Genomic DNA, 15,380 nt, shown 5'->3' with positions numbered 1-15,380 from the left:
TGTATAGACAATTTAGGAAACATGTTTGGCAATTTCTTATAAACATACACTTACCAGATGACCCAACAATTCCACTCCTAGGTATTTACCTTAGAAAAACAAAAACTTGGGGCACCTGGGTGCCTCACTTGATTAAGAGTCTGACTCTGGGGGCGCCTGGGTGGCGCAGTCGGTTAAGCGTCCGACTTCAGCCAGGTCACGATCTCGCGGTCCGTGAGTTCGAGCCCCGCGTCGGGCTCTGGGCTGATGGCTCAGAGCCTGGAGCCTGTTTCCAATTCTGTGTCTCCCTCTCTCTCTGCCCCTCCCCCATTCATGCTCTGTCTCTCTCTGTCTCAAAAATAAATAAAAACGTTGAAAAAAAAAATTAAAAAAAAAAAAAATCATGCTTAAAAAAAAAAAAAAAAAAAAAAGAGTCTGACTCTTGGTTTCAGTTCAGGTCATGATCTCACAGTTTGTGAGAGTCCCACATCAGGTTCTGTGCAGACAGCATGGAGCCTGCTTGGGATTCTCTCCCTCTCTCTCTGCCCCTTCTCTACTCACTCGCACTGTCTTTCTCAAAATAAGTAATTAAACATTTTTTTAAAAATAAAGAAAAATAAAAATTTATGTCAACACATAAGCTTGTATTCGAATGTTCATAGCAGGTTTATTCACAGTAGTCCACAAGTGGAAACAATACCAATATTCATCAACTTGTGAATGGATAAACAAATTGTGATACATCCACACAATGGAATACTAATCAGTAATAAAAAAGAGCTACTAACACATACAACATTAATAAATCTCAAAAGCATTAACCTCAGTATAGGAATCCAGATACAAATGGTATTAATAAAATATCCAAAATTATTCTATATAGCTAAAAATAATTCTCATTTTCAGTAGCTTTTTGTAGTTATATTAATCACTGGCATTTAACTACTTTTTATTAACTTACGCGTTTAGCCTCAAATCAACTATAAACCTTCTGCCATAGGGGTTATTGTGTATGTGTGTGTTTTTAATGTCTATTTATTTCTGAAAGAGAGAGAGACAGAGTGTGAGTGGGGGAAGGGCAGAGAGAGAGGGAGACACAGAATCAGAAGTAGGCTCCAAGCTCTGAGCTGTCAGCACAGAGCCCAATGTGAGGCTTGAACCCACGAACCATGAGATCATGATCTGAGCCAAAGTCGAATGCTTAACCGACTAAGTCATCCAGGCACCCCCATAAGGGTTATTGTGTATCTCCGCACAGCACTTCACAATACTACTACACGTATGTGTATCAATGCACAGGCTCCATAATTCTTATTCAATAAAACAGTGGAATGTAGTACACATATTACAATAGAGTCAGAACACCTGGGTTCAGATCGTAGCTGACTACATGGAGTAACCTGGGGTAAGTCATTTAATCTACATGAGATTCACTTTCCTCATTCATTAAACCGAAAAGCATTGGGATGAAGCGCAGAAAGAGTGTTGGGAACCCTGGAGTGGTACAATCAGTAATCCCAATGTATGTGAGGTCATAGTAAGGACAGAAATCTCCTGAAGAGCAAAGGGCCAAAAGTCACACTCAAGCTTGATTTTTCAGAAGAACCACAGACTGAGAAAGGGGGGGCTCATGACCCTTTTGGATGTTAAGCAGAAGATATCAGAAAAGTTACTATAGGGATAACTGGTTTGTGGCAGACAATCAAAGAAGCATCCATTTTTGAGCCAATATAATTTTTTTCTATCACTGGGAATAAGATTCAACAGACCCTACACATAGGGAAAATTAGCTGTTTTAGACTGATATAAAACAGGTTAGTTTACTCTACTGACGTATTATTCCCACAGTAACCTATTTCAGTAAAAGAGAAGTCACAGGTTCTGATATTTGGTATATGAAATTGGCTGAGAATCTACAATTGGTGGAATTATGAAAGCCTGTAAAATCAAAAGCCAGAATCACTCGAGGAATTACAATATGGCGGGACTGAGAAGCTTCATAGGGATTTCCTGTATACCTACCATGTGTCAAAAACATGTGCAAGGTTACATATTTTATCATTTAATCTTTTACACTAGCCCTTACAAAGTAGTTATTTTAGAGATGAGATAATTATTCCTGTTTTAGAGATGAGAAAGTTGACATTCTGAAATGCAATTTAGTAATCTAAGCAGTCACCATTAGTATGTGGCAAGGCTAAGATTCAAACTCAGCGTTTGATTCCATGTCCTTACCATTACTTAAAACCTATTACCATTATATAAAAAGTCCAGCTTCCAACTATTGAAGCTAGCACAATTCCTAGAAAATAGCAGGCATAATAATCTTTGCTTTTTTTCCAAGGTAGATAGGAGGCAGATATTATCTTAAGGCAGGCAGGAAACAGGTATTACCTCCAGCTATCAGAAGGGGAAACTAAAACTTAGATATAAAGTGGTACAGCATGTTTCTAAATCATGGCGTTTCTCTGTATTAGCATTCTCTGACCTTCATCCTGATAATGATAATGAAGGAGAAAAAATGGAGGAGGAGAGAAGTACATGCAATTACAAGACCAAGTGATTTCATTCTTTGAATGGCCCACAGATATTTATTGAGTACCTATAAACGTCGTCAAGCCAGTGCTTGGCACTGGGGATACAACAGTGAATAAAATCAACAAGACACAGTTCTTACCCATAGGGAAGTTTTACCCTAGTGGGAAGATACTGACAACTAAATGGAAAATTTAAATATAGTGCAGTAATGCAGAAACAGGATAGCACAGGGTGCCAAAGGGGCAGAAACAAGACAACTAAACACAGAAATTTAGTAGGGTTGCAGGACATTCAGTTAAATTTGAATTTCAAATAAACAATGAATACTTTTTCAGTAGAAGTATGTCCCAAATACTGTCCTGTATTTTTATTTGCTACATCTGGCAACCCTAGGTAGGGATGGTATTTAGAAAAGTATCTCATAGGAAATGATATTTAAGATGAAAACTGAATTGTTACTTATCTCGAATGAATTTGGACGCTGAAAATGTTTATCAGTTGTTGGTCATGTGGCAAGGATCTGAAACCTCCTGCCAACAGCCAGTGAGGAACTGAGGGCTCTTACCAAGATCCACGTAGTAAGCCATCTTAGAAGTAGGTCTTCCAGATGTAGCCCAGCCCTCAGACGACTAAAGCCCTGGTCAACAGCTTGATTACAATACATGAGAGACCCTGAGGAAGAATCACCTCATTAAGCCATACTGACCCTCAGAAACTGTGTGAGATATGAAATGTTTGGTGTTTTAAACTGTCAAGTTTTAGGATATCTTGTTATGTGGCAGTAAGTAAGTAATGCTGTGCCCACGAGAGGAGTTCTGCATCCCAAAATAATGGGCCTACACTAGGACCCCATCATGCTCATTCATTGCTGAAAACAGCCACAATTAGTGTGGGTGGCCTCAGCAAGAATGAGGTGGTGGATCCAGAAGGGCCACAGCTGTGACTGTCACTCAATTACACCTCCCATCAGGAGATCTGAATGGTGTATTTCCATGGTCGCTACAACATCATAAAAGCTTATGAAGGAGAGCATGTCCTTTCAAAACAAAAGAAAATCTTTCTAAAAGAACAAAACAGAAATATTTCTCTGAGTGCAGCTCAGTCACCTGAGAGAACTGTGTAAAAACAGAAGGAAAAGCAAAATAACAGAGTAAAGTAATAGAGCAAAGAAAAATCCAGGTCTTGGATTAGCTGTGGTTCTCAGCTTGATTTCGTGTGTGCTAAGAATTAATACTGCTCTCACAACCAGGAAAATAGTTCGTTCCTGGGTACGTTGTGTTGACTCTCCCATCCAGGAGGGAATTTCTGAAACTTAAGGATAATGTACAACTGAAGAGCTGGGAGCTGTGGTTAATTAACTAATCCAGAATTTCTAAGAGTACTTTGATGAAACAATTTGAGTGTTATAAATTCCATAAATTATTCTATTCCAACAGATCAAGTTTAAGTGATTTCATTCCAACTATCTAATATAAACAGAAAAATTTCAGAGAAAATCATTTCTCTTTTTTTCCCCCTAACACAGGATGAGTTGAAAGGGAGTGGGTAATAAGTGTAGAACCTAATATGACTATAGGCAGATGCCAGAAGTTTTCTTTGACCACAGCCCCCAGACTCAGCCCTTGGCTTTATAATAAAGTTTTCTATCCAAATTATCTCAGAGTTCATGCTATTATGACATATTTTTCCCCAGGCCAGTTCAATACCAACGAGCCTAGTATGTTAGAATCCTTTAAGGTCTGTGTTCCAGATATATCAGATGTCACTTTTTTCTTTATGGCCTGCAAAACAGTCACAATTGTTTTACAAGATCCCCAATTCAATATTCATAGAAACTGAGACAAGGACATTGTCTTAATGGACTTACATCTCCAGGATAGTTAATTCACCAATCTACGTAAAGCCTTATCTAACCTGTTTTCTAGAAATTTTATGTCAGTTAACATTTTTCGGTATTCTATTTTAAAAATACCCAATTCATTTAAAATTTACCTTGGTATACTAATCTTAGATATGAAAAGAGAGAACACAGCAATCAAAGCAAATAAAATCTAGAGTATCTTTGAATTCGAGTAGCTGATACTGTAAAGCAATAGTTATTCAGTTATTTTTCTCCAGAATTAGGTAGCAATTTTATATATTTGCTTTGATTAAATATATAAAATTGATACACATATTAAACAAAGCCCTGAAGTTTCAGGCCTAAGACCCATGCATTTTCTCTATGGCTATGCTAACACGTATGGTTAAGATTTTCCAATGACTTGTATCCAATGTTTCTTAACAATTGTTGGTTCATAGTGAGGTCTAAAGATCTGGAACCAAAAACCAAGGAAAGCTTTAAAAATTAGCCAGCAAAACCATCAACAATTTCTCGAGGATTAGCTGTCTTTTCTAACTAAACAATACACTATACAATATTTTGTGATCCAGAGTAGAAAAAAGTTGAGAAAAAAACCTCACTTTTTTTGTGACACAAAATTCATTAATATCATCTAGGATAACAGATGCTACTTAGACACGGTTTCATTGTTCCTACTCTCTCTGCCTCCAGCTTTCTTTCCACATATTTGGAACTTCTTTAATTTTCCTCTTCATAAAACATCATTTTTTTCTAGTTCTCTTCATTCATAAATAATTACTATATAATGTAGAATTTCTTATTTCACTGATTATCTTGAGAGAAAGTGCCACTTTGAAAAACTTCATTAACAACAACTTTCTCTTACTCACCTCAAATACTCCTTTGTAAACTAGAGAGCCAAAATTGGAGGGGAGGAGACAACAAGTGGAAACACCAACAAAATGTGAAAAGAGAAGAACTTCAAAGAATTTCGTCACTGTTTCATCTACTCAATAAACAGATATTAAGCTCCTGTGAGTCAGGTATTGTTTTAGATACAAGTCCTACTTTATCTCAAGAGCCTACCATTATAATTTAATCTTAAAATACCAACAAGGCTAATAAAATTACATGTATATCAAATTATTTTAAATATACTAAATACGCTAAAATTTTTATGTATTTTAAATATATTAAAATTAGCTAAATATATTAAGTAAAATTATACATACACACACACATAGTTGTTTTGGTGGAGAAGTTTAGAATTGTTTTGTGCTTTCCACCTTGTTCTAAAGATTCTGACAACAGAAGAAAGGAATCAATTCTGATAATTATACATGTAGAGTTAGGAAGAAGGTATTGGTTGATAAAATGAAAAGAAAACCAAGATGTTAAGAACATTTCAAAGTTATCAAAGCTCTAAAAGTGATATAAGAACCTGTGTAATGCTTTATAAATATTTTATTTGAGTCTAGCAATGTTCCTGATTACAACAGCCAACAAAGTCTATCAATCTACTCATTTGTTTTTGCCAAAAAACCTTAAAACTCATTCTGCTGAAAGGTTTTCATATGAGAACATATCTTCAATTTTATAACTGAAGTCACAATGAAATAAAATTCAATTATAAATATACACTTGACAGATTCAAGCCAAATTTCAGTAGATGTCATATTACAGGTCATTATATTATTACTTCAGTCTTACTTCCAGTATTAAATGTGTGCTATTTTAAAAATCCATGTCCATGGCCTTGACTCATTATAGTATCCTTTAAATGCACGTAACGCTTGTAATATAATTCTTGAAATTCATCTCCCTGGAATGAAACGAAATATATCTGGTACAGAACTGTACACTACAACAATGTTTTATCATAATTTATAGCCAAACTATGGGAAAGATTCTTCACCTCATTAATCGTCAGGGAAATGTGCACAGTGCATTACCACTACGCACCCACCAGAATGAGTATAAGGAAAAAGATGAAAAATACTAAGATTAACAAAAATATGAGCAATTGGGAATCTTCATATATTGCGACCTAACAGGGTAAATTGGTAGTATCACTTTGGAAAAAGTCATCTGGAAATACCTACTAAAGCTGAAGACGTATATTCTAACCAAACAATTCCAATCCTAGGTATATGCCCTAGAGAAATTCATGCACGTGTTCATCAAAGGACAGAGATTAGAATGTTCATAAGCTCATTAACTGTAATATCCAAAAACTGAAAACTCCCTAAATGCCTATTGACATTAGAATAAATAAATAAATTACGGTTTATTCACACTATGGAATATTATATAGCAATGAGAAAGCATTAACTACAACTACATACAAAATGGATGAATCTCAAAAACATAATGTTGAGCAAGAGAAGCTAGTCACAAAAGAATACCATATGATTCCATATATAAAGCACAAAAACAGTAAATAATAAATCTATGCTATTAAAAGCCAAAACAGATATAACTTTAAAAAAAGAACATTTTTATTTACTATATAATTTATAAAGAAGAGGAGGAGAAACCAGGTTAAACGTCAGATTAGGCAAATTGCTAGATGTAATTTTAAAAACACTGTGTTGGCAACAAAGTTGTTCAATACCGTTAAAGCATGTTTCTTGATATTTTGCCTTTGGATTTGGCAACTCATGCACATTTATGCTGGTCACAAACAAGACAAATTCAAAAATAAAAACATTTAAGATGCGAGTTTCAGAACTAAATTCAAACTGGCAATCAAAATGATCTTCCCTTAGTGTTGTGGGTTTGAACTAACCAAAACAGCTGTTACCAATAGTAAGCAAGATGGCTAGCTCAAGTTAAAGCCTTTATAGAAAAGGTTTTCTTCCATGAAAATACAATAGGCCATATGGGAATAGTAAACAGAACAATCACATCAACTCCATTTTAAAAATACTAAGTAAGGGGCGCCTGGGTGGCGCAGTCGGTTAAGCGTCCAACTTCAGCCAGGTCACGATCTCGCGGTCCGTGAGTTCGAGCCCCGCGTCAGGCTCTGGGCTGATGGCTCAGAGCCTGGAGCCTGTTTCCGATTCTGTGTCTCCCTCTCTCTCTGCCCCTCCCCTGTTCATGCTCTGTCTCTCTCTGTCCCAAAAATAAATAAACGTTGAAAAAAAAATTTTTTTTAAATAAAAATACTAAGTAAATAATAAATCACATAAAGAAAGACCTTTTAATTTCAACACTACTCTGCCAACTGAGTTATAACGTAATTCACTGGAAGTGAATATTAAAATAATATAGAAACAAGCTTGCAGATATCCTTTCCTCCCAAAAGAAGAATATAGTTTATCACCTTTTCATAAGAAACAATGATTTCAAGAACTATAAAAAAAATAGGCATCATCATATCATACTCTTTATAACAAAGCAATTTATATGAACTACCAGAATAGAGAATAAAGTTATTTTTATTCATTTGATTGTGACTCACGTATAACATACTGCATTATCAAACCTATTTATAAATCTACAACATGCAATCAAAACACAAAGCAAAGTTATGTAATTCTACCTAACCACAATATACATTGTGAAAGCAGTTAACAGGAAGATAAAAGATGTGGTAACCACAGCCCATTTTAAAACACTTTAATTTTTTTTTTTGTTTTAAATCAGGAACACTTTTATTTTATTTCCAAAAGGTAATTCTTATTTAATTCTAGTGTTTAATTACTTAATACGGCAACCTAACACTATTATTTAAATGAAGCTTTCTTGTAGACAAATATAGGAAAAATACAAGAGAGAAAAAAGATCAGATGATACAGGTTCTTCAGGAAAAGCAAGCTACTGGAATGAGCAGGTCAATAAAACTATTTGTAGAATGGGATAGTTGTCTATTTTCAGATCATTAAGATATTTTTAAATATCCTGAAACCAAACCCAGATTCAAAAGGCAAAGCCAGAACCATTCACTGTGTTTATTAAAACACAATCTCTTACTAAGTCTTGCACAGTAAGAGAGGCCAAACTCACCCTAACATGACCTTAGATTTAGAACCCTGCCAAAGAATCTTTATAGAAATAGCAACCAAATGTTGCTTATACCTACTGTTTAGAGTAATATAAAATAAAATAAAATAAAATAAAATAAAATAAAATAAAATAAAATAAAATAAAATCTTACTAGATATTTCAGGACTTAAATCATTAAGTAAACTCCGAGAAAGAGCCTATGGGCAAACGTTAGTAGCCTTTTACATTAAACATACAAATCTAAAATATGTAAGCTAATTTACTTTTAAGAATTTGAACAGTGAAATAATCTTTAACACCAATTCCCTACCTTTTTCACCTTTCTAACTCCTTTTAAATTTTTTCTTATCAAGAAATAAAGTGCTCACATTCCTTTCTTGGCAGAAATGCACTATTAAGGTCCCTATAGGGAGCCATTCCAGCAACACTTTTTGTGAAACTGTGAATTCCTTCTGTTCCTACTTCTTTGCCCACAGATTCCTTTATTCCTGTTCCCAGGCTATGAAGATCTGTTCAAAAATGTTACAAAACCTGAAACAATTAGTTTCACTACAGATATATGTACTCTGACCCTAGCTGGTTCCCTGTTGCTACTCAGGGATCCTACAATCATCTCTTGACTGGAAAGGATTAAAAATAGCACAGAACAGGTTCTAAGCAATAATACTCTCCAAATGGAGAATTTAAAAGATTCTCTCATAACTAAGTGGTATTTGTCCAGGGAATTCAAAGTTTTTGTGACATGTAAACATCAATAAATGTAATTCACCATATTCATGGGCTACAGATACCCCCCCATATAATCATTGTAATAACTTAGTACAGAAAAAAACAACAAAATCCAACAACCATTCATGATCAAAACACTCAGAAAACTAAGAATAGAAGGAAACTTACTCAACCAGATGGAAGGCAGCTATGGGAAAGCTCTACAGCTAACATCATACCTAATAACACAGACTAGATGCTTTCTTTCCTCCTAAGATCAGGAACACAGCAAGGATTTCTGCTCTCACCATTTCTATTCAGCTTTGAACTGGAAGTCCTAATCAGTGATATCAAGAAAGAAAAAGAAATACAAATTGGAAAGGAAAAGTAAAATTGTCTTTAATCACAGATGACATGACAGTATATGTAGAAAATTCTAGGGAATTTATCCAGACTTCAAGTTATATTACAAAGCTGCAGTAATCAAAATAATATGATACTGTCACAAAAACAGACACACAGATCAATGGAACAGAATAGAAAACCCAGAAATGAACCCACAATTATATGGCCAATTAATCTTTGACAAAGCAGGAAAGAATATCCAATGGGAAAAAGGATGTCTCTTCAACAAATGGTGTTGGGAAAATTGGACAACAACATACAAAATAATGAAACTGGACCACTTTCTTACAGCATACACAAAAATAAACCCAGAATGGATTAAAGACCTAATGGGAGACCTGAAACCATAAAAATCCTAGAAGAGAGCACAGGCAATAACTTCTTTGACATTGGCTGTATCAACTTCTTTCTAGATATGTCTCCTGAGGCAAGGGAAGCACTAGCAAAAATAAACTACTAGGACTTCATCAAAATAAAAAGCTTCTGTACAGCAAAGGAAACAATCAACAAAAGGCAAACTATGGAATGGGAGAAGATAATTGCAAGTGACATACCTGATAACAGGTTAGTATCCAAAATATATAAAGAACTTATACAATTCAACACCCCCAAAAGGGAGAGATGTTCCATCATGGATAGGAAGAATCAATATTGTTAAGATGTCAGTTATTCCCAATTTGATGTACAGATTCAATACAAACTCAGTCAAAATCCCAGTAAGTTATTTTGTGGATATCAACAAACTAATTCTAAAATTTATGTGAAAAGGCAAAAGACTCAGAATAGCTAACAGTGCCATTATTCAACTTTAAGGCTACTATCAATCCACAGTAATGAAGACAATTCGGTATCAGCAAGAGACCAGGAAAATAGATCAATAGAATAGAAAAAAGAGCCTAGAAATAGAACCCCATAAATATATTCAACTCATCTTTGACAAAGGTCGAAGGAGATTCAGTGGAGAAAGGAGTCTTTTCAACAAATGAAGCTGGAAACACTAGACATCTACATGCAAAAAAAAAAAAAATTAGAAATAAATCTTACACCTCTAACAAAATAAAACTCAAAACGGATCACTGACCTAAATGTAAACAGCAAAATTCCTAGAAGAAAAACAGGGGCACCTGGGTGGCTTAGTTGGTTGAGCGTCCGACTTTGGCTCAGGTCATGATCTTGAGGTTCGTGAGTTCAAGCCCTGCATCGGGCTCTGTGCTGATAGCTCGGAGCCTGGAGCCTGCTTCAGATTCTGTGTCTCCCTCTCTCTCTTTGTCCCTCCCCTACTCGTGCTCTGTCTCTTTCTCAAAAATAAACATTAAAAAAAATTTTTTTTAAAGCCCCAGGAGACTAGGAAAGTGCTTTTGAATTTAGTAATGACTTTTTTTTTTTTTTTTAAGAAGTCTCTGCACCCAATGTGGGGCTTGAAATCATGACCACAATATCAAGAATCACATGCTGTACTGAATGAGCCAGCCAGGTGCTTGTGGCAATGACTTTTTAGATACAACCAAAAAGCATGATCCATGAAAGAAAAAACTGCCAGGTTGGACTTTATTAAAATTAAAAACTTCTTTGTGAAAGACACTGTTTCTCTACCACCAGATAATGAATGTCAAGTCTTTGTGTTTTCTTACAAGAAACACTATGTGTTTGTATTACACTTCTATTTAAACAAATGGTTATATATATAGTACACTGTTCTGCACTTAATAATGTGTCTTTGTACATCATTCTATATTAAAAAAAATTTTTTTTTAAGTAGGATTCACACCCAGCCCAATGTGGTGCTGGAACTCACAACCATAGATCAATACCTGAGCTGAGACCGAGTAGGATGCTTAACTGATGGAGCCACCCAGGCGCCCCCATTCCATACTTGTACATAGCATTCTCATTCCCAAATTTATGTCTGCATAAGTATTCCTTTGTACATATTGAACACTATTTAATCAAATCTTACCAATGAACTTAAGAGTTTCCAGTATTTTGCTATTACATGTAATACTGCAAACATTAAGCTTCACTTTCCCTATTTGCTAGCACATCAGTAGAATCAATTCTTAAAACCGGGATTGATGGGTTATAGGAAATGTAAAGATAAATCAATTACAGTACTGTGAAATTGCATCCCATAAAGGCTGTACTAATTTATGCTCCTACCAGCAGTGTAAGAGAACATGTTACCTATACTCTTCACAATAGTTTTTTATCAAACTTAATACTCACCAATCTTATAGAGTGGAAAGTGGTATTCAGTGTACTTTCAAATTACATGTTTTATGAATGAGGTACAGTACCTTTTTATCTGTGTAAGAACCATTAATATTTCTTTTTCTGTAACTGTTTATTCATAACTTTCTTTTTAATGTTTATTATTTTGAGAAAGAGACAGAGCGTGAGAGGGGGAGAGGCAAATAGAGGGAGACACAGAATCCAAAGCAGGCTCCAGGCTCTGAGCTGTGAGCACAGAGCCAGACGTGGGGCTCGAACTCACAGACCATGGACCACGAGATGATGACCTGAGCTGAAGTTGGATGCTTAACCAACTGAGCCACCCAGGTACCCCTTATTCATAAGGCTTGCCCATTTTCTAAAAATTTGGTTGTTGGTTGGGTTTTTTCCCTTGTTTCACTATACAATATTCCTTTCTTCCCTTTAATGCCTTGAGGCTTTTAGTGTATTTTATTTGATATCAATATTGTTTTGCTCATTATACATCTTTGGCCATTTCTTATTTTCAATCTTTCTTAGATTTAAGAATTCTGAATATATTTTTAGTTCCAAAACAACTTTTTCTATGTTGCAACTGTATCCTCTTGAGAGGATACAGTTTCATTCCCTTTTCTATCACAGCTTTCTCTCATCTTTTCCATTAGCTCTGTTTCCACAGGAGGAATCTGTTTGATTATTCAGTGATTCCCTCTTTCAAGTTGCTGAATTCATTTTAATAGGCTGAACTTTTAATAGCCATAGGGTATTGCAATCTCTTGGATAGTGGAGAACTGGCAGTCAGTATAAGATATGCATATTTTAAATTTGATGTGCAAGCAATGAAGGAGCTGGCAAAGTGGAATTGCTCTGCTGAGGTTATAAAGGAACAAGCGGGGAATATATGGCAGACCTCACTTGCCTGCAAAGACATGAGCAATTCATCCCACAAGTGCAACCCTCCTAGCAGCTGCTGATCAGGCAGCTTCCCAGAGGACTGTGTATAGCTTGCAGGTAAGTATGGCCTCTTTCCACATGCAGAAATATCCAAACGTACAGACCACCCGACAGCATGCACCTCCCAGATAACTGAGAGATCCTTGGTCTTCACCAAAGATACTGATGGACTTTCAACACCACACAAAGTGAAGTTGTATGTCACAGGATTTTTACCTTTCGTTTTCCTCAATAATGCACAATTACATGATTCATAACCAGGACATAAAAATACTCTATTGCTTTTAAATCCTCTACTACTCGCCTGGTTATGACTGAATATAATTATCTTCAAGTTTGTTCTTATTTTAATTAATTAGTAATTTTTAAGCTCCAACTCTTAGGTATGTGTTCTAAGACAAAAAGTTCAGAAACCTTCCTCACTCTAAATTCCTTAACACTTTGTTCAAAAAGTTTTAAGGTAAGTTCCTTCTACGTTTACTTCTCAACGTTTAGATAAATAAACATTTTTATTACAAGTCTGGAAACATGGCAAAACAAACTCTTACAATTTAGTATTTACTGAATATAACTGTGCTAGACACCAAGCGAAATTCTGAAGACAAAAATAGGAAAAAGGACCCTGCTCTCAAGGAGCTCAGAGTTTAGCAAAAGAAAAGGACAATCTATAAAGAAATACAATATAATGTGATAAGGACAATAATAAAGTATGTACAGGGTCCAAAGGTTAACTAACAGAAAGGAGCTGTAGTAACAAGGAGCTACAAAGGAATTCGTGGTCAGCTAGATTTTAAAGAGTAAATAGGAATTTGCCCAGTGGTCAAAGAAATTACAGACAGAAGGTAAGGACATAACATTCTTTCAACGATGTTCCTAGTTTGAGACAGATACTGTGGGATAGATACTTTGAAATACCTGTCCTAGAGATACAATGATGAATTAAGAAAAAGTCTTTGACTTACAGAGTCCAGGGAGGGGGACAAATAAGAAAATGTGTCATTAAAGTACAGTGTGATAAATACTACAAAAGGGATAAGGAGAGAGTATTAGAGGCTTATGGGCCAAGTGGAAATAAGACGTAAACTTAGATGTGAATAATGAACTGAAATTAGCCAGGTGTAATATGTGTCAGGAGTGGAGTAGAAGACCATGTCAGGGATCACAGAGTTCCAGGCACAGAGAGGTGTGTACAGATGGACGGAGACAGACAGAGACAGAAAGTGAAAGAGAGAACATAGTTCAAAGTGGCAGAAGAAGAGGTATCTGAGATAAGGCTCTGGATAAAAGCAAGAACTCTAACATGAAGGATTTTTTATTTGATTTATTTTTTTAAGATTTTATTTTTAAGTAATCTCTACACCCAACATGGGGCTCAAACTCACAACCCTGAGATCAACAGTCACATGCTCTACCAACTGAGCCAGCCAGGCGCCCCAAGGATCTTTCAAATCAGAGTTTAGACTTTATCTTGAAGGCAATAAGGAACTACTAAACTAATTTTTTTAACATGGAAAGACTGTTGAGGTTTGTGTTTGAGAGCTATACTACAGTAATGAAACAGAAAGAAAGAAATCTGGAAGTAAATACAACAGTCGCAGTAATCCAGGAAACGATTTATCGTAGTCTGAACTAAGATATTAGCAACAAAGATAGAGAAAACGGTTGGGGAGGACTGAGAGACTGAGGACGCAGAACCAACAAGCCTTATAAATGATTTGACTGGAAGCAGAGAAAAAGAAAAGGAATCAAATATGAGACCTCAATTTCTGCTTTAGGCACAGGGTGGATGGTACTACTATTCAGTAAGATAAGGAAAAGGGGAAAGCAGGTTTTGAGAGGGTGAAATAATTACTTTAATTCTGGAGTTTGAGCCTGAGATGCTTTAAGTTACTCAGTGAAGGCATCCAATAAGCAACTGGCTATACAAAATCTCAAGACAAATTTGGGTCAGAGACATAGATTTGACAACAGTCCATATACAAAGTAAATGATAACTACAGCAATGATGAATAGATGAAATTGCCTGTGGAGAATTTACAAAATGAGAAAAAAAAACTAAGACAAAACCCCATGGAAAACTAACGTTTAAAAAATTTGTTAATGTTTTTATTTATTTTTAAGAGAGAGAGAAACAGAGCACAAGCAGGGGAGGGGCAGAGAGAGAGGGAGACACAGAATCCGAAGCAGGCTCCAGGCTCTGAGCTGTCAGCACACAGCCCGACGCAGGGCTCGAACCCATGAACCACGAGATCATGACTTGAGCCAAAGTTGGACACTTAACTGACTGAGCCACCCAAGTTGCCCCTGGAACATTAACATTTAGGAGACAGAGAGAGAGCTAGCAGAGTAGACTGAAAGAGAGCAGATAAAAAGGAAGATGAAAATATTAATATGAGGAAAAGGAGCAAGCACTTAATGAATGCTTACTATGTCCTAGGTGTTGGTTGTACTAAGTGATTTATGTGCACTACCTCATTTAATCCTTAGACACTCTCTAAGCAACTTATTGCTACCTGATTCATTATAGATGTGGATACTTTGGTTTAGGGAGATCAACTTGCTCAGGTTTACACACTTGGTTGGGTGTAAGAAGTACAACCAAGATCAGATCACACTGAGTCCTCTAGAGCCCTTGTTCTTAACTGCTACACTATACTGCTTTCTTATGAAAGTCTTAAAAAGTGTGGTATCACAGACACATAAAAACCAATGATTCAAAAAGAAAGACACCATCCCA

The 15,380-nt window shown here is 35.8% G+C and overlaps 1 protein-coding gene and 1 non-coding gene across 7 annotated transcripts in view; both read right to left on the bottom strand.

Annotated features, from left to right (window-relative positions):
- The window catches only part of TFDP2 (transcription factor Dp-2), a 177,390-nt gene that overhangs the window by 98,159 nt on the left and 63,851 nt on the right, over positions 1 to 15,380 (bottom strand). The gene's annotated exons all lie outside the window — the stretch shown is intronic.
- On the bottom strand, positions 14,001 to 14,073 carry TRNAN-GUU. The gene has a single exon. It is a non-coding gene; the product is annotated as a tRNA-Asn (tRNA).

The sequence above is a fragment of the Felis catus genome, chromosome C2, assembly GCF_018350175.1.
Source record: "Felis catus isolate Fca126 chromosome C2, F.catus_Fca126_mat1.0, whole genome shotgun sequence".
NCBI classification, from domain to species: Eukaryota; Metazoa; Chordata; class Mammalia; order Carnivora; family Felidae; genus Felis; species Felis catus.
Note: the sequence above shows the minus strand (reverse complement) of the source record. Positions and strands in the feature narration are given on the sequence as shown.